Source organism: Leuciscus leuciscus (genome assembly GCF_965113295.1).
Source record: "Leuciscus leuciscus genome assembly, chromosome: 20".
NCBI classification, from domain to species: domain Eukaryota; kingdom Metazoa; phylum Chordata; class Actinopteri; order Cypriniformes; family Leuciscidae; genus Leuciscus; species Leuciscus leuciscus.
This window is the reverse complement of record NC_138744.1, coordinates 24,111,063-24,132,336: the sequence shown is the minus strand read 5'-3', so window position 1 is coordinate 24,132,336 and position 21,274 is coordinate 24,111,063. Positions and strand designations below refer to the sequence as shown.

Below are 21,274 nucleotides of genomic sequence, written 5' to 3'. Positions count from 1 at the left end.
TCCCCAAAACATTTACAACTGTTGCTCTTTACAAAAGTTGGCTTGTTTTAGCTGAGACAGTCAAGCGACAGCCCTGCAAATATGCAAGACACTTGTGGTTAGATAATTGTTAATAAGGCCTATTTGTTTGGGGAAAATACATTATTGCTTTTGGGAAACAATTCTTTAAAACTTAGAAAGGGAACTGTGCTTACAAGCAAACATTATTACAGAGATTAAACCTTTTATCTGTCTTCTTGTTGTGACCCAAAGCCAATCTATGATCAATTTCTTCTGGTTAAAATTTGAATGTTCTGTATCTCTAAAGTGATTTGAGAGAATGTAAAATGAAGCAACAAAACGTAATACCGTTGTCATGACACATAAAATGAACCATGTCTTCTCTAGACACAGTACAGAATTGGAGAACTCAATCAAGTGTATACATCTCTTAAGAACTATATGTAGCAGTAGTAGTACGTAGTAGGATGAGGGGTAAATTGCAAATGTCTATAGCCCCTTTCGCACCAGGTAGTTCTAAGAACTTAGTTATAGGATCTAGCCACCAGGGTGGTTTCCCGAGAACTAAATGTTCCCCTAGGACAATTTTCCTTCTTGCATTCACACCGCCAGTAGGAACTCTTCAGTGACGTAAGCTGCGCTTGAAGTTATTAATTTTATTTTGTTTTTTTGACGGTGATGAGAACGCCAGAGCACAGAAGCACACGTTCTCCGTCTCTATAAGTTTACGATCTGTTTAACAGTTCTGTCTAATACTTTATTAGATAGAACTGTTATACAAAGCATATGAAAAAGTATTAGCGTTTGCAGTGTGGTTGATGCCCAATGTCACTAGCTGAGCAGAAACACATAATCATGTTTCGCTTGGTCCCCTCAAAGTTGCGTTGGATTTTCTCCTTAGTGTTAAGGTTGAGGGGTCCATCCTAGAACTAAAAACTACGCAGTTCCTGCAGCTAAATGCCAAAAAACATGTACTACAACCATTAGTTCTAGAAACTATGAAAAGGTTCCTCCTGTGCGAAAGCCCCTAATATGACTCGTATTGTAAACCCTGATAACCAGACTTGGAAATGATTCATTGTCATGAGCAAAGAAAATGCATTTGTGCATTATTCTGGTGTGTGAATTTGTGAATTGAGCATGTGTGGATTTGTTATGTGGATAAATATATTTCACTGTTGTATAGACACAACCAAAATTATACCGTATATTCACCGATAAGCCAAAACATTATGACCACCTTCTTAATATGCTGTTGATCCTCCAAGTGCTGCCAAAACAGCACAGACCGCACTGAGACATGGGCTGTGTCTGAAATCGCCTCCAATACCCTTAAATATGGCACTATTTGAGAGGACAGATATTTGTAGTAGTGTCCAAAACCATAGTGGACGTTATTGATTGTACTCATTCAATCCCACTATGCACCGCAAACATGAGTGTACAGCTGATGTACGCTCAACAGCAAGAGAATACCCATAATGCACTGTGAGAGTTGCACGCTGAATGAATTCCCGCATCTCGCCAGGAGATGGCGGCCGCAGCTGAATTAATCATCCATCCATTTTCCAAACCGCGCTGGTCCAGCATAATATCATACAGGTATAAATTCCTTTTTAATTGATTATTAAATTGTTTAATTAAAGTTTATACATGCTAGTTTCTATGGCAGAGTTTCAAATTAGTATTATTAAATGGCAAGCACAAACTATGCACAAGCAGCAGCCCTTCCACTCAGTGTCCGATTTCACTCACTCGTTTTCATCCACCCCTTCAAGTGGACTATATTAGTAATGTAGGAAATAGTGAATGAGGGTATAGCGGGCGATTTCGAACACAGCAATGGACTCTACAAGACCCCTGAAAGTGTCCTGTGGAATCAAGTTGTTAGCAGCAGATCATTCAAGCAAGGTGGAGTCACTGTGGATCGAACTTGTTGGTCTAGCGCAGGGTTGTCCAATCCTGCTCCTGGAGGGCAACTGTCCTGCAGAGTTTAGTTCCAAACCTAATTAAATGCACCTGAACCAGTCAATCAAGGTCTTACTAGACATGCTGGAAATTTTCAGGCAGGTGTTTCAGGCAAGTTGGAGCCAAACTCTGCAGAACAGTGGCCCTCCAGGACCAAGTTTGGATCCCCCTGGTCTAGCACATCCCACAGATGCTCAACTGACATATCGGTAAGCCCCTCCCCTCGAACGCAGATGAGCCAAAAGCAGTTGAGTTTCAGTTGCACGGGGACCGGAACTCGGAAATCTTTAGATTTCAGCGCCATAGAGAAACATTGGAAGATCCGAAGCTCTCATCGGTTTTATGGTGTTTATGTTAAAAAAAAATGGTAAAACAATGTGCCTGGGGTACTTGGAACACTGATTCCAGGTATCCTGAGAGGATGGGAATGGGTATTCATGTACTGAATCACTGTACTGTGCAAAACAACTTCACCCACGCGTTTGTGGTGCTACACTCTGTTGCTACACTCTGTTGCGTATGGGGCTGTATAGCTGCAGACCAATCAGAGTGCCTACTGACCCCTGTCCACCGTCAAAAGTTCCTACAATGGGCACGCGAGTGTCGCTACTGGACCTTGGAGCAGTAAAAGAAGTCACCTGGTGCAATGAGTCCTGTTTTCTATTACATTACATGGACGGCCGTGGACGTGTGCACCATTTACCTGGGGAAGTGATAGCACCAGGATGTGTGTTGTGACACAGTCACAGTTGGTGACGCCTAGATGACCCGACCACAAATGTTCATGCGCTAACCCTCATGGTGCGTTCATACCGGACGCGAATAGCGCGTCAGGCGCGAGTGATTTCAATGTTAAGTCAATGCAAAGACGCGTTATGCGCGTAAAAAATTCCTGCGGCGCGGTAGACGCGAATATGCCTCGTTCGCGCGAATGGCGCGAATTGAGCGTCTGCCGCGTTAAGCTCGTTACGCGCGAATGTTTTATGTAGTGCTTTTTGTGCATTCTCGCGTTTGACACGAATTCGCGTCTGCCGCCCGAGTTGAAAAATCTGAACTTCTGCGTCAATTCGCGCCGCGTTAACCAATCAGGAGCCTGCTTGCTGCTGTCACGTGGTGAAGTGACAGTTTATAATGTTATTTTCAGGGCTCTGAACCGGTTCAAGAAACGAAAACGAAAACCGGAAACGAACGAAATTTTAATAGGAACAAAAACGAAAACGAAAACAAAATCAATTTTAATCGTTCTGAACAGAAACGTTTATTTAAAATGACTATTAACCGGTTAATAACGTTATTTTATCGTTTTTTTAATATATTTTAATTTGCCATTGACCAATCATGAATTAGCTTTCAGCATGTGACGTTGACGCATTAAGCGTGAGTGAAATGCCCGCGCAGCAGTCATCAGCAGACAATCTCTTCGACACGAGAAGATTTTAATAACCCACAGTAGACTACCCATCCAATGTTCAGAGGTATGTTAAAGTTAAAACATGCTTAGAAACGTGAAGATAGCTATATGAAGTTATGCTAACTATTTTTCAGAACGTAAAAAAGTCCTAGGCCCATATAATAGCTTATACCACTGTCAATTACTTTTTTAGATGGGTCGCCACCAAGAAAATCCATTTCGTCATTATTTCTCATATGACAAGTCGTCTAACAAGTCTGTCTGCAATATTGAAGGATGCGGGGCAGAAGTAACCGGGAATCACGGAGGTAACTTGCAGAGGCACATTCAACGTAAACATCCAGCAGAGTATGCTGATTCATCCAGCAATAAAAGACCAGCATCTACAGCAGATGGACAAACCACTCTGGATTCAGTCATAGTTAAAAAGCCGAAGACAACAGGCCTACATGTTCAACTGAATCCTGATGTTCTAAAAGATGCGTGCATAGAGCTAGTGACTGTCAACGGGAGACCATTTACATTGATGGAAGACACTGGCTTCAGAAAAATTATCGACCCATTACAACAGGCTATAGGAAATGATTTCACTATCAACTCCTCAAATATCCGTGATATGGTGTCAAGTGTTGCTCAGGTGAGAAGGGAAAAGCTCAAGAATGAGTTAAAGGGAAGGCTACTAATGCTTAAAATAGATTCAGCCACATGCAGAGACCGATCTGTTCTTGGCGTAAATGTACAGTACACTGACGGAGAAAAAATTGTGTTGCGCACTTTGGCCGTAAGGGAACTAACTGAACGGCACACAGCCGCATATATTTCATCCGTTGTGGAGGATGTTTTGCACGAATATAATGTTGAAATACGGCAAGTTTTCTCTGTAACGTCAGATAACGGCGCTAACATGTTAAAGGCAGTGTCTTTACTATCCGATATGCAAGAGGGCATCCCATCTAATGAAGCGAATGAAACTGATCCCTTGGGCGCAGGAATGGATGAGGATGAGATAGATGCAATCCAAGGTGAAACACCTGATGTCGTAATTGAACTTGACTCGGTGATGTCAGGGCATGTGTTGCGCAGTGTGAGGTGCTCGGCTCACACCCTGCAGTTAGCAGTTGACGACGCATTAAAAGAGACCCCTGTCATCCAATCTGATTTCGAAAGCAAGACGTGTTGCAAAAAAGTTGCGCACCCAGAACGTTGTCACTCTTCTTAAAAAAATGGAACACAAAAGGGCCATTGTTGACTGTCCAACACGCTGGCATTCAACACACGATATGCTGGAGCGGCTTTTAGAGCTCCAGAATTTTTGCAAGGACATGTCACCAGATATTAAAGAACTACATTTAGGTGAGAATGAATGGGAGACAATATCCAACTTGGTGAGTGCACTGAAACCAGCGAAAATTGCTACGAAAAGCCTCCAGTCGGACCAGCTCACAGCAGGGGACTTCTATGGTGTTTGGCTTCAGTGTGTACTGTGCACAGACAGAATTGACAATCCCTTTGCCAAACGCCTAGTTCAGTGTCTCAAATCACGATCCTAGATACAGACTTTTTCTCAGCGAACTTTAATCCGAAAGCGCAAAAATTCACTTATGTCGTGCCTGGGAAGCAATTCAGACTTTATCCGGCAGCAAAGCAACTACACAGCACACTCCATCCCAGTCATCCGACGATGACAACGAGATAGAACAGCTGTTGATGGCAAAAGAAAAAGAAAGCACAATAGTAAAAAACACTCGTGTTTCCATCTCTTCTGTTTTGGATATATATTCAAGAGAAGCACGCCTTAAGAGGAGTGAGTGTATTTTTAAGTACTGGGCAAGTGTTGCTCCCACTAACCCAGATTTGTACAAACTTGCTATGAATGTAATTGCACTACCGGTAATGCAAGTCAGCGTAGAGCGCGCATTTTCATGCCTCAAGTACATTCTTTCCCCACTGAGGTCTTCAATGAATGCACAGGTATTGGAGGACATTCTATTCGTACGTTTAAACAAGCAGTACGGACTTTAAACAAGCAGTACGGACTTTAAACAAGCAGTACGGACTTTAAGCTCAAATAGTTTATGGATTTCGTATAAGTACTAGCAACTATCGCACATTTTTTCTATAGTCTTTCAGGTAGCCAAAATCAGGACAGGTCAATGTTTTCTTTATAGACTTTTAATGCTTTGTATTAAAATAGTAAAAAAAAAAATTTTGTTTTACAATGTTATTGCATTAAAGCAGCACTCAGTAGCTTCGGGACTTCTTCGCTGTATTCTCGCTTTTTGCTCGCAGGTTTCTCTCTAGAGCTCCCCCCACAGCTTCGGAATAGATATTTGACAACACTGGTGTCTGAGAATCAACAACGAGTTTTTACAACAGAGGCTATAGATCAACGACATCAAAGCAGATGGGACATTCTTTAAAACGTCTTCTTCATTCGGGTTCGGACAGCGTGAGGGAGCGCAATAATGACAGCATTTTAGCAGATTTCTTTTGGCCGTAAAGCAATTGTTTACATCGCGAGACCTGATATCACGCGAGACTTCCTGACGCAGCGGCCGGCGGCCCGGGGGGTGCGAAACGACCACCATTCAACCCAAAATAAGTAATATAACCATTCTAATGACTCCGAAGCTGTTCAGTTAAGGTAAAAAAAGTTACTTAGTTCACCTTTAAATGATCGTGCTTTATTAGCAGACTGAAATTGGTTATGTGATGCAAGGATGTGTTGCGCAGTGTTTGCTTTGATTTAGCAGTTGACGGTGCATTAAAAGAGCAATGGTTGTCCAGATTATATAATTTTTATTCATGTAATTTCTAAAACAATTCGTGTTGCAAAAAAAAATATGTACAAATAATTGTATCACTCTTCTGAAAAGGATTAGGCATAAGACAAATTTTGATTGTCTAACGGTCCAGTAAAACAGGTCAATATTTTTCCAGCTGTTTATGCTTTGTAATTAATACAGGTATTTTCTGTTGTGGTTTTAACAATGTTATGAAATAAATGTTCAAGATTAATTATCATGTTTTATATAATTTTTTAGTGAAAATTTGTCTTATTTATACATATTTGTTTAAAGTATAGGCTAAATTAAAATAACGTTATTAACCGGTATTTTATATAATCAAACCGGTTTCGGAACGGTAATGTTTAACGAGGAACGCAAAAACGGAAACATTAAAATATCGATTCTGCTCGGAGTGAACCGATTGAATTTTTTTTTCGTTTTTAAGCCCTGGTTATTTTATGTTTGGCCTCAATAAATTATTTTGTAATATGACTAAAATGCTTGGTGTGCAAAGCAAATCTTTCACATAAAAACTCGATTTCAATATATGAGATATACTCATTTTGTTTTGAATGCTATTTATTCCATATCTATTCTAGATTATATGAAACATTATTATTCTAATGTAAAGACAACAAACACAATTTAGTGTATAAAAACTTTTTAAAAAAATCACAGGACAGGTTTCACTTTTGGAGGCTGGCTCCATTTATTATCAAAACAAAAATAAATAACAGATTAGGTGGGTGCGGGCGAGGGTGAACCTCGCGCCGGGCTGTAGAGCGCGGGCTCGACAGGCATAGACCACTCAAGGCCGAGGCCTTATACGGCCTACGCTGTCCTCGTCAGCGTCCTCACCGTTAGGTCCATCAAACCTAGCTCCTGGAGCAAATTGTGAAACTCCTGAAACCCTCTGGAGGGTCTGGTGGACCCGAGTACAGCGACGATGTCCCCTACGCAGCTGTTTCTGCGGTGACTCTCTCGATTAATGCTAATGCTAATGCTCGATAAACATCTAAAAAAGATGGCCGCCAACGGGTTTCGAAACTTTCGCCTCCGGATTTCGCCTCTGACGCGCGTAAATTTCGCATCAAACTTCTGTTTTTACGCGAGTCAGTTTCACTCTTGACGCGCGAATTAACACAAAGTGGTCAAGCATCAAACTAGACGCGGTAGACGCGAATTTGACGCGGTAGACGCGAATTTGACGCGCTATTCGCGTCCGGTGTGAACGCACAGTCACACGTACTGGCACCATCCCGCCGGAACTACAACCTGATAAACAGTGTCACAACCCTCAGTCAGATCATCTGCCGTCCCACCCCGAGGAACCCACTTACGCATCAACACCCCATCCTCAATATAAAAACGCTGCTGACTGGAACACCCACTAACATCACACTCAGCTGTAGCAAAACATTTAGCCAGGGTGAGATCACTCTTTTGAGCCTCGACAAGGACTTTGCGGGTTAACGGCAATGTTTTCTTAGAGACAGTGACAGAGGGGGTAACACTTACAGGACCCTTCTCGAGACCGTTCTCTGCCTCTCCACTAGAGGGCAGCTGGTCCTCCCTTAACACAGAGGAAAATAGTGAATCCGCGAGATCCACCCTTTGGGCCTGCTTACGAACTTGCGCCCTAGTCAACACACTGGCCGAAAAAACTTCAGGGTGCTTCTTAACCAACTCGTCAGGTTCAGTTTCAGAGATAGGAGTATCCACCACCTCTAGGTCCAGATAAACTTTTCCGCCAGCAATGTCATTTCCCATGATAAAATCTACACCATCAACAGGAAAACGAGACCGAACAGTCACGGGAAAGAAACCAGATGCTAGCTTGGACTGCACATGAATGGAATGTAAAAGAGCAGGCACAAAGCTCATCCCGATACCTCGAACTACAGTGCTCACGTCACAGGCAGATTGAGGAGTCAATGGTAGTACGCTAGCCAGAATGAATGGCCCTCATTTATCAAAAGTGTGTACACCAAATTTCCAGCGTACACCTGGCGTACACCCAAAACCACGGTCACTTTGAGATTTATCAATATGAACGTTGGCGTACGGCGCGCTCAAATCCTACGCCAGCTCAGGAGGTGGTGTACGCACGTTTTGAGTGCGGGAATGCGCAGAAAAACAATTCCTAACACCACAAAACGCACTGACAAACTAAAAGATATGATATATTATGACCCACTGTAAAAAAAACAACAACATAGTAATTATAAACTTCAGTGTTTATTTTTGTGCAACATGGACTTCAATGTTTAAGTTGTGTGACTTTACCAAAGCATTTGAATTGTAGGCATATGTATTCCTTCAGTTGCGAGCCTGTGCTCTTTACCTGACGTTTCAAGCCTTGTTTATACTTTCGCCTGGCTCCGCAGCGCGAGTCTCCGCAGACTGCGCGCGCACCTCCCCAAACGGACGAGGCGTTTACTCGACGCGCTCGCCGTTGTACTATTCTTTGAAACGATGGTTAGGCCAGGGTTAGGCCCGGCAGGTGTGCACGGACTGGGTTTAGTAATGAAAGGCTTTCAATGACCAAAAAAATTATTCAGACTGACAAAATAATAAAAATGACATTCTTCTTCTTTTAAATAATAATAATAATACAAATAATAATAATAATAATAATAACGACATTCAATAATAAAAATCTAGAAATCAATTTTGTTTCTTTCCACTTCCCTGGTTTCGCTTTCTCTTTCTCAAAGAAGTTTCTCTTCTTTGCCGTCTTCCGTGTGTCCATGGCGTAAAATGAGGGCGTGGGGGAAGCGGAGACTTGAATATATAGGGGCGTGTTATTCTAATGACGATCGTTTTTAGCCGCGGCATTTATCAAGGTCAGGTATTGCGTACACCTGGATTTCAAAGGTACGCACAGCTTCATAAATCAGGCGGTGAGAGGAGTGTAAGCATAATCTTACGCCAACATATACGCAGTGTTGTGCCTGAACGCGTTCATTGAACGATAGTTCATGAACTCGTTCATATTTTGGGCGAACGTGAACTGAACGTACTCTATTACTGCCTGATGAACGTTACTGTGAACTCGTTCATTCTGGTGGCTGTGAACGGCACGCTCTCTCAGTTTAACTTCGTTCATAATGGTGCAAGATTTCTATAGAAATGTATTTGTCCCGTTCCGTTCGGAACCTCCGTTGTCCCGTTTATTGACGCTGATCTAACCACTGATGTATGACTGAATCTGATACAACAGCAACACTTGATCACGACACCGGTCATCATCCAATCACAGTCCACACTCACGCGCACCAGACCATACGAATAACAAACTCTAAATTGAGAATTAATTATTATTTTGGGACAAATCATTGTTTGATTTGTGCACAGAATCCTCCGCTGTCTGGTCGCTTCGATCCGGACTCGCGCTACCGGCAAATCCCTTTCACTGTCCGACTGGGTTTTGATTTCGGCAAATCAGTTTTGACGAATTCAAACAACGTGATTATTGTGAGTCCAACATACATCCAGCCACGCAAGAAAGCATGAAATCGTCCTGAGGGAATAATATACTGATGTGATTTGCTGGCCAAGAAACATTTCTGATTATTATTAATAAAAAAAAATGATGAATGATGAATAATGAAATAAATGAATAAAAGGTTCAAAGTAAATTTATCCAAAAAAAAAAAAAAAACTTAACATTATAAATGTACTTGCTGAATAAAAGTAGGCTATTCATTTCTTTAATTTCTTTAAAAGTAGGCTAGTGTATAATTACAAAAGCTTTCTATTTCAGATTGAAATACTATTATTTTGAACTATGGTTTGTGTGTAATATGACTTTAATCAAAACAAATGTGTTGTCTGAAAACCTTTTAAACACATACGAACCTGAAATGACATAGGCCTACTGTGTTATGTTGGCCTAGCCTATAGCCTACAAATATTTTGAGTGTCCCTCATTTTCCTGTAAAGAACCATGCACGATTGTCCCGCATTTGTTTAGTTGGCAACCCTACCCTCAATGCTATGTAAACCCTGGTTGGATAAGGATTTTAAAATTGGATATAAAGATGAAATCTGACACATAGTTTCAGTGTTAAAACTGATAACATAATTGCTGTCTGTGGTTTTATATGGGCTGTGGCAATAATTTTGAAAAATAATAGCTCGCAGCAACATATGGAAAAAAAGAACTGAACTAGTTCATTTTTTGAAACTGTGAACTTTAGTTCAAAATTTTGAAGTTTGAACTATGAACTGAACTAGTTCATTTTAAAATTTGTGAACGGAACTTTGAACTAGTTCATGTAGAAAGTGAACTTTCCCAACACTGCATATACGCCTGTTTCTACGCAAGAATGATAAATGAGGGCCATTGAGCGTGAGCCACCTGTGTCTCTCAGCACTGTGACCGGACGCTGATCCTCAGGTTTACCTGTGAGGGATACCATTCCCTTGGAAATAAATGGCCTGAAGCATTCATCAGGTTCTTTCAAAACCAGCTGACTACCACAGGGAGATACAGTCTTAATCAACCAAACTCCTTTTGGTGGTTTAGCCACTGGAGGCTGGGACTTTCGTTTATACAGAGCACAATCTGCAATAAGATAATCGGGTTTATTACAAAAAAAAAACAACGTTTGTCCCCCTGTGCCCCTGAGCTAACATGAATGCTCTGAGTGTTACTAGGCTTCTTTACAGTATCATCACAAGAAAACGAGTAATGTCTGACAGACGTGTTCTTGTGTGACAAAGCGAACTCATCAGCAAGCGTGGCAGCCTGCTGCAGCGTGGTTACTTTCTGTTCGTTGAGATAAACGACAACCTTTTCAGACACAGTTCTTAAACGCTTCCAACAGCATCAACTCGCGAACTGAGGAGAAATCATCGGCTTTACATGCAGCACACCACCTATCAAACAAAATCCCTTGTTCTCTAGCGAAATTAATGTAAGTCTGGCCTACCCCTTTTCTGAGGGCCCTGAAACTTGCCTGTACGCCTCTGGCACTAGCTCATACACCCGCAAGATGGCGTTCTTAACTTTTTCATAGGAGAGACTGTCTTGCACAGACAACGATGAGTAAGCCTCCTGAGCCTTCCCTGACAGTTTACACTGTAACAGGATGACCCACACATCTTTTGGCCAACTCAGGGCAGCAGCAATGCACTCAAATGCAATAAAATAGCTCTCAATGTCGGTTTCACGAAAAACCGGGACCAGAGAAATATGTTTACTTACATCAAAATTACCAGTAGCGTTAGATCCTGATGACACTGTACCGGCAACAGCGGCTGGGAACTGCGCTGACCGCAACTCTAACTCATGCATTCTTTATGGCTGTTTCCGCCTCCAACTTCTTTACCTCCAACACCCTGATCGACTCAACTTCTATCTTTTTAAGCTCGAACTCCCTCCTGAACTGGTGATCGCGTTCGCGCTCCTCCCTCTCCAAATGGAGCCGAGCCAAACGAACCTTCAGCCACGCGTCCCCTCCAGAAGTAGAAGAGGACAATGGATTATACCTCGGCAGAGTGAACTGCCTACCCTCGCCCCGCTTCACACCGGGTGTATCTGTCACATCATGTGGCGTGGCCACTTCCTTTACCACCGGACCAGATTGTTTCGCTGCTGCCCCGACGGGCAAATCTAATGAACTAAAAACACCGCTCTGCACTAACCCGTTAGTCACAACTGCCCGCAACTCTGCTTTAACCAGGGAACTAGACGCAGAAAAACCATAATGTTTAGCAATAGCAAACAGGTCAGTTTTCTTACATCCACCCAGCTGCTCTAGCGTAGGGTTTGCTACAAACTCTTCGAAACTAAACGCAGCCATCCTCACCACTAAAGCTACCTGGCTAACACAAACGGAAACACTAACCAACAGTGTAACAAACAACAAGTGTACATAGACACACAACAACAAGATCGCGTAGGTTACACAATAAAGCAGTCACACACCAGCTTCCTCAAAGAATAACCACTTCCCCAGGACCTGCCTACCCAAAACTTAGCCTAATCTGTCTTCTGGGGCTTGCCGGGCTTGAGGCAACTTTAAAGGCAAACTTCAGCGGCCGGGGCCCCGAAAGCCTACCCCCGACAGGGATCTCGTCCCCACCCAGGATTCGCCCCGAAAATAATAAAGAAAAAATAACAACCAAGTGCCCGATGGAAAGACTGCAGAACAGCCTAGCTAGACACTTCTAACTAACTGGGGAAAAGGTCTTCTCTGGAAAGACTGGACCGTGAAAACCCACACAAAACGGTTTCAACACCAATAGAAACGATAACTGCTTACAGCTTTGTTCTATACAACCCGAAGTGTTTGGGAAAACATTATCCCAGACGAGCCCCCAAATTGTTACGAACCTCCAGTGGAAAGTCCAGGGGAGGAGGAGGTTGGTGGCAATAAGAAAACCATTTCAGGTTGAAGGAACAAAGGAGACCGATTTATCAGTAAGTATGGTGTTTATTTACAACTATTCTGTCCTCAGTGTGTGTGACTGTACACAAATCGACAGATAGCTAACAAGCTTCAAGAGAAAGTCAGAGGCTGGAGTGAAGTTCAAGGCTCTTTACTGTTGTCGTAATTCTCAAGAAGGAATCTTTGTAAAACTGAAACGATACAGAAAGATAGCACCAATCACTGAATGCTATTCAAACACGTCATACTGTACATTAACAGACATAAAATAATACACCTTTAAGCTACAAAGTTGTAACATATATATTTTACATTCAGCTGATATGCTTATAGCTGTAAATAACTTGTAAATATAGTATGTGCAGCTCAACAGCTAAACTAACAAACTATGAAAGGCTATACAATAGCAGTTTTCACATGTTAACAAATAAATATTCAAGTAACATCACAGAACGTCTTACATGACGCATGTGTATCAATGTAATTTACTATAAATTCAAATATAACTTACAAGCGATGCTTTCCCAAGGCACAAACAGAAATGGAGACAGGATAAGGTGACTAGAGCTGCAAGCTGACCGCATGGAATATAACTACTAATGTGTTTCCTGATCAGACTGTATCATGTGATAAAATCAACCAATGAAAGCAATGTAAGAATTATATATGAACACACTGAATTACTCCTAGATGACCACTAGGGGGAGAAAATAACAAACTAAATGCAAAGTATTCTTACAGAACATGACACTCCCCGCCTGGTATTGATTAAATACCACTATCTGAATAATCTTATTGTGTCTGAATAAAAAAGGGGGAACTAAATCAGTTTAATTCCTCAGCACTCTTGAGAAGGATCGTCTCAGAAACAGGTCTCAAGAAGGTCCTCGCTGATCCAGATTTTGTGACCTTGAGTTCGATCTTCCTGACCTTCCCATCTTCATCAGGGAATGTATTCGTAACCAGAGCTATGGGCCATTCATTCCGCTTCGCCTGGTTATCCTTAAGCAGAACCAGGTCACCTTTCTCAATGTTAGGTCGTACGTCCTGCCACTTGCTTCGGCTTTGCAGTGTAGGAAGGTACTCACGTCTCCATCTGCTCCAAAACGTGTTAGCCAGATGCTGCACCCGTCTCCACTGCTGGCGGTGAAGGTCTGTGCTGTCAAAGGTTCCCGGAGGAGGAGGGTAAGTAGACATCTTCTGAGTCAGAAGTGTAGCAGGGGTAAGGAGAAAGGGTGACTCCGGGTCTGAAGAAATAGGTGCGAGTGGCCTAGCATTAATAATTGCCGTGATCTCTGCCATTAAAGTAGACAACACCTCATGAGTGAGGCATGAAGGGTTGGTTTGCATAAGCATGGAGTTGAGTATCCGTCTGGCGAAACCAATCATTCGCTCCCAAGATCCTCCCATGTGGGAGGAATGCGGAGAGTTAAACACCCAAGAGCAACCCTCTTCACCCAAGTACCTCCTTACATTGGGCTCTTTGGGATCGGTAAGGAGTATGTGCAGCTCCTTACAGGCACCTGTAAAGTTGGTTCCACAGTCTGAACGGATTTGCTTAGCAGGTCCCCGCAGAGCAAAGAATCGGCGCAACGCATTGATGAAGCTTGACGTGTCCATCGCCTCTATCAGCTCTATGTGCACGGCCCGTGTGCTCATGCAGGTGAAAAGTACAGCCCACCTTTTGCTGTTAGCCTGTCCACCGCGGGTTCGTCTTGTGGTGACAGCCCATGGGCCGAAAACGTCAAGTCCCACGTAGGTGAAGGGTGGCTCTGTACTCAGACGATCTGAGGGTAGATCTGCCATCTTCTGTTCAGCGCTTTTCCCACGAAGCTTGTTACATGTAACACATTTGTGAAGGATACTGCTGATACATTTCTTAGCTCCAATGATCCAGAATCCAGCTGTGCGGACAGAGCCTTCTGTGAAAACACGACCTTGGTGCTTAACCTTGTCATGGTAATGACGCACGAGCAATGTTGCAACGTGGCTGCGATCTGGAATGATGAGAGGGAACTTTTCATTAGTGTCGAGTACCGCATGGTTGAGCCTGCCTCCTATTCTCAGAAGACCCTCTTCGTCCACATAGGGGTTCAGCTTTCTCAATGAACTATCTTTTGAGATGTCTTTCCCAGCAACCAAGCAGGCGAACTCTTTGCTGTAAGTTTCTCTTTGCACACACTTGACAATAAGAGTTCCTGCCTTGGACAGCTCTTCTGCCGTGTGAGGTTTTTCGCATTGATGCCAGCCACTACAGATGTCATCCTTGGTTTTTACTGCACTTCTTTGAGACTGAATGATATGTGTCAGGAATGCGATAGCTCGCACCAGAGACTTCCAAGACGAGAACCGTTCAAAACGATGAGATCCCAGGCTAGATGATGGAGTAGAGAGAGTGGTGGCATGAGAACGCACATCAACATCTGCATCTGGATCAATGAGTCCATATGACTCCTCTCCTGAAGTGGCTACTCCTTCAGGAAGGGACAAAAACGGAGGCCCTGTGAGCCAGGTTGTGCTAGCTAATTCGGCCGCAGGTACAGAACGTGTAGCATGATCTGCCGGATTCTGTGTGGTGCAGACATAGTGCCACTGCTCAGGTTTGGTGGACTTCCTGATTCGCTGGACTCTGTTGGAAACGTACACATAAAACCGCCTGGTCTGATTGTATATGTACCCCAAGACGACCTTGCTGTCTGTGTAAAACCGCAATGTGTCTACACTGATGTCCAACTCACTCTCTATCAACTCTGCCATTTCTACTGCCAATACAGCTGCTCCCAGTTCCAATCTTGGGATAGTGTGAGCAGATGAGGGCACCAGTTTTGCCTTTCCCAAAACAAATCCCACGTGACACTCTCCATCTTCATTGATCACCTTGAGGTAAGCTACAGCGGCAATGGCCTTCACCGAGGCATCTGAGAAGATGTGGAGCTCTTTCTTTTGAGTGGTGGTAAGGGTGGTAGGTGTGTAAGCTCTTGGAATCTTGAGCTCACTCAGATCTTGCAAGGAGTCTTTCCACATCCTCCATTCATTTTCCTTCTCATGTGGAAGAGGCTTATCCCAGTCGAGGGCTTCAATGCTAGTGAGCTCTCGTAACAGGAACTTCCCTTGTATAATGATTGGCGCCACAAATCCGAGAGGGTCAAACAGACTGTTCACGGTGGCTAGAACGCCTCTACGGGTAAAAGGCTTCTCGGTAGATGCTACTCTGAAGGTGAAAACATCATGTTTAAGATCCCAGCTGAGCCCTAAGCTGCGTTGAATGAGGGCTGAATTGTCATTGAAGTCCAGGTTCTGCAAACCCTTTGCGTGGTCTTCTGGTGGGAAGGCATCCAAAACGTCAGAATGGTTCGACGCTATCTTGTGGAGGCGTAAGTTTGAGCCGGCAAGCATCTCCTGCGCCTTTTTCAGCAGATCTATGGCTTCAGCAGCTGATGGTAGAGACTTGAGGCCGTCGTCGACGTAGAAGTCGCGCTCCACAAAGTGTTGGGCCTCTGAGCCATACTCACTTGCTCCATGTTGTGCCGCGCGACGAAGGCCATAGATAGCTACTGCTGGCGACGGGCTGTTGCCGAACACATGGACTTTCATCCTGTACTCAACAATCTCCTTGCCAGGTTCGTTGTCCCTGAACCAGAGGAACCGAAGGAAGTCTCGATGGTCTTCTCTGACAGTAAAGCTGTAAAACATCTGTTCAATGTCTGCTACCACTGCTACTGACTCTCTGCGGAAGCGTAGTAAGACTCCAAGTAAGCTATTGTTCAGATCTGGGCCTTTAAGTAACACATCGTTGAGAGAAATCCCATGATGCTGAGCACTGGAATCAAACACGACTCTAATCTGATTCGGCTTCTGAGGGTGGTACACACCGAAGATGGGTAAGTACCATCGTTCCTCTCCCTCTTGCAGCGGTGGAGCTAACTCTGCCTGGTCGTGATCGAAGATCTTTTGCATGAAGTTCACAAAGTGAGTTTTCATTTCAGGCTTTCTTTCAAATGTGCGGCACAAAGAGGCAAGGCGATTAGGAGCTTGCTCTCGATTGTTTGGCAGCTGTCGCCGTGGTGATCGAAATGGAAGAGGCGCCACCCAGCTGTTGGACTCATCCATAAACATTTCTTTATCCATAAGCTCCAGGAAAAGCTCATCTTCGATGGAGAGACCCACTTTGTCATCATCCTTGGTTCTCTCAAAGATCGTGCTGCCGAGGCTGCAGTCATGGAGGACTGGGGTATGGTGTGTAAGGCCGTGAAGAGATGTGCAGTGTAGTCCTTCATTGCCAAACCTCTCCTTGACTTGAATATGATTGGGACATGGAGTAAGGAGAGATGGACGTCCATTTTCAAGCACGTTAGTCCGAAAAGAAGTCACAGACTCTGTCTTGTGGGCTGAGCCCAAGCAGACGTTACCTATAACAACCCAGCCAAGGTCTAATCTTTGAGCGTAGGGTGCTCTCGGTGGCCCATTGCGTTGTTCTCTGACTTTGTGAACCTGGAGGATGTCGCGTCCCAGAAGAAGGAGTATCTGGGCCTCTAGATCTAGGTGTGGTATCTTGTGAGCTATGGACTTCAGATGTGTGTGGTGCTGTGCGGCTGCTGGAGTTGGAATCTCCGTGCGGTCATTTGGTATGTGATTGCATTCAATGAGTGTGGGAAGCATCACGCTTGTTGTTTCATCCAGTGACTCCACCATGAACCCTGTGGCTCTTCTACCAAACGCTTCAGTGACCCCTGAACACGTGCGCAGAATGTATGGCGAGTTTGACCCTTCAATCTGAAAGAGGTCAAAGAATTCAGACCTGGCCAAGGACCTGTTGCTCTGATCATCCAGAACGACATACATTTTCACAGCTTTGTCAGGGCGTGCTTTAGGATAAACTTTCACTAGGCAAATCTTGGAACAGGATCTAGGTTCCTTACCGTCATCACAGACCTCTGTGCACCTAGAGGTGACTGCCAGCTGAAGTGTTTCTCCTTCACCCTCCCCGCCATGCTCTGAGGAGGGACCTCTCCTGTCCCATGGTGGGGGTCCAGGGTGCAGTGCTGCAATATGGCTGTCGCTCTCACATTCTGTGCACTTCAAAGCTACCTCACAGTTCTTTGCCAGGTGAATGGTAGAAGAGCAACATCTGAAACAGATCCCATTTTCTTTAAGAAAAGCCTTGCGCTCTTCTAGTGACTTACTTCGAAAACCCCTACACTTTTTCAGAGGATGTGGTTTCTTGTGGATAGGGCATTGTTTGTCTATTTCTCCTCGCCTGCTGCTTGAACTGTCCGCCTGAGAAGCTGTTTGTAGCGATGCAATTCCAGTCTTGTGAGCAGAGACATAGCTTTTGCCATATGCTGGTCTCTTTTCCACTCGTTCAAACTTTGTTGGACCTGTAGTGAACCTGTGGGAACTATTCATTGGGGTTACAGGAGCTGTTGAGAGAGTGAAGCTTGGGTCGTTTCTTCGGCGTGCTTCATTGCATATGAAGTCTGTGAAGTATGCAAATGGAGGAAAACATACGTTGTGTTGCTCCTTGTATTGTGAGCCTTGAGCTAACCACCTCTCTTGCAGACCAATTGGCAACTTCTCAACGATAGGGTTGACACCCCTGGCGGTGTCCAAGTATGAGAGCCCTGGCAGATAACCCTCAGATTTTGCAGACACTAACTCCCTTAACAGGTCTCCCAGCTCCCTGAGTTTTACGGGGTCCTTATGACTGATTTTAGGAAAGTTCTCTATTCTCTCAAAGAGAGCTCTTTCAATAACCTCGGGGGAGCCATAGCACTCCTCTAGGCGATCCCAAGCCATTCTTAAACCTATATCAGGGCTGGCAACATGCACAGAACGAATCCGTATGACGTGCTCTGAAGACTGATTTCCTAACCATTTTGTTAAGAGGTCAAGCTCCTCGCCAGCACTTAAGTTCAGTCCTGCAATAGCATTGCAGAATGAAGACTTCCATGCCCAGTAATTTTCTGGACGATCATTAAATTTGATCAGGCCAGAATTCACAAGCTCTCGACGTACCAAGTACCTGGCAATATCACTCATACCTGCCCTGTCGTCCGCATGCCCTATATGTGGCTGTAATGAGGCTCTACTGTGTGCAGAGCAAGGGTGTGGATGAGTAGAGAGGAGGTGATCAAAGGAGTGGTGTTGAATTGCTGGTGTTGGCCTTTCGGGCTGCTGCGCTTTATGGCTATCGTCCCTTGTGGTGAGTTGACGAACCACGGACGTCGCTCTTTCTGGCTGTTGTGCTGCAGCCTGAATTGCACCCTCATTCTTGGGTAAGAAATGAGAAGCACTGCTGGGACCAGGGAAATGCTCCTTTCTGTCTGATTGGACATCGGGTTTGATGAGCGGCAACAGTGATGGCGTGTATGGTTCAAGTACTGGGGGTTTTTCATCACTGAGACGTAGCTGGGAGTGGTGTTCGACATATTCACGGGTGCGCTGCATGGCGGCTTGAACTGAATCGTGGAGACTCCTACTGCCCTGTGTACCTTCGATCTCTGCTGCTGCCTCAAGAACTTCAGCTTCAGCCAAGGCTACTGCAATCTCCCTCTCATGATCCAAAGCTGATAACTCAGCGGCTATGTGTGCCTCCTTGACCTTCAAATCAGCTGCAAGATGTGCCTCTTTTATCTTCAATTCAGCTTCTCTCTGAACGAAGGTGGCACGTGCACGTGCAGCTTCAACTTTAGCACGGGCCTTAGCAGCGGCCCTGCTAGCTGAGGATACTTTAGATGTGCTTGATGAGGTGGAACGTTGTGATCTTGCTTCACGTGCTGTCTCTTGATCTTTAACACCATCATCAGTGATGGACGCTTTTTCCATTCCAGCTTCACTGGTATGCGACATTATGGTTAACAATCCTCCAAGATGTATTAGAAGGGATGTATAAAGAGGCCTTAGTATGCTTGAGAGGGTGTACTGGCTCAGTTCCTAATCTTCTCGTTGCTGTTTTGCCCGCCGTGAAGTCGCTTTTTTACTATTCTGTCCTCAGTGTGTGTGACTGTACACAAATCGACAGATAGCTAACAAGCTTCAAGAGAAAGTCAGAGGCTGGAGTGAAGTTCAAGGCTCTTTACTGTTGTCGTAATTCTCAAGAAGGAATCTTTGTAAAACTGAAACGATACAGAAAGATAGCACCAATCACTGAATGCTATTCAAACACGTCATACTGTACATTAACAGACATAAAATAATACACCTTTAAGCTACAAAGTTGTAACATATATATTTTACATTCAGCTGATATGCTTATAGCTGTAAATAACTTGTAAATATAGTATGTGCAGCTCAACAGCTAAACTAACAAACTATGAAAGGCTATACAATAGCAGTTTTCACATGTTAACAAATAAATATTCAAGTAACATCACAGAACGTCTTACATGACGCATGTGTATCAATGTAATTTACTATAAATTCAAATATAACTTACAAGCGATGCTTTCCCAAGGCACAAACAGAAATGGAGACAGGATAAGGTGACTAGAGCTGCAAGCTGACCGCATGGAATATAACTACTAATGTGTTTCCTGATCAGACTGTATCATGTGATAAAATCAACCAATGAAAGCAATGTAAGAATTATATATGAACACACTGAATTACTCCTAGATGACCACTAGGGGGAGAAAATAACAAACTAAATGCAAAGTATTCTTACAGAACATGACAACAACATTAATTAACCAAAAGGTACAACAGATACAAAAAGGTAAGTCTAAAAAAAAAAAAAAAAAAAATACAACACAACTACAAAAGGGAAACAAACACATTAGTATTTACCACCCTCTCTCCACCGAGAGAGTAAACCCCCAGCACGAGGGTCGGACTTGATACACGCTACTGCAGGAACTCCACGAATGCCACTGCAGTATCACCAAGCTCTGGTAAGCTGTATGTATATAGACGTCTGCTCTCCACACGCCTCGACATCAGTCTGCCTGTTCTCTTCCCTTTTTACCAGCTCCCGCTCTCCTGCTGATTTCCAACAGGTGTGCACACTAACTGATTGCCAACTGGAGACAGGTGTGCACACAGGACCTGCAGAGGACAGACAAGCAGCAGTACACCTGGCATACACACACACACACCGTGTGGGTCGTAAGGGCCATAACAACAATCCATGAATAACAAAATAAATATGAGACTTTGAATTGTAGAGTTGAGAGTCAGGATACAAAATGATGGCCAACTGGCTAACACTGAATGTTCAGAAATAGCAGCTTGTTAAATTGGGTTGATGAAACTTTTGAGTTGAAGTGCACTGAATGTGGTCAGAGTGCAGGAGATGTCTTATGGTGCATGACAGTGCATATTCTTGCACTACTTTGTAACCTCTTCTAAACTATTTTACAGAAATAAAACCAAATTCAGACTGATGATGAAAATAAGGACAGAAAATCGATTTTATTTTAGGTTTCTATTCATCATTATTTGAGTAACCTGAACGATGTTCAAATGACATCCTGCATTTGCCCCTTCTCTCTTAATCCAGCTCATCAAAGCTTATACACACTTCTATCCTCTTCTAAAAAGCTAGCCTGGCTGCTTTAAAGGTGCTCTAAGTGATGCCACGCGTTTTTTAGGCCAAAACATTTTTTGTCACATACAGCAAACACTATCCGCTAGCTGCCTGTCCCCTGAACACACTGTAAAAAAAATGCGGTCTCTCTAGACACCACAGGCTCCACAAACGGCAACTGTTC

At 43.8% G+C, this 21,274-nt stretch overlaps 1 long non-coding RNA gene across 1 annotated transcript; it reads right to left on the bottom strand.

Annotated features, from left to right (window-relative positions):
- Positions 1–8,315: 8,315 nt before the first annotated feature.
- On the bottom strand, positions 8,316–8,778 carry LOC309484277. Its single transcript, XR_014200812.1, has 2 exons — positions 8,594–8,778; positions 8,316–8,426 (listed from the first exon to the last, which is right to left on the bottom strand). It is a non-coding gene; the product is annotated as an uncharacterized lncRNA (long non-coding RNA).
- Between the last annotated feature and the right edge of the window lie 12,496 nt (positions 8,779–21,274).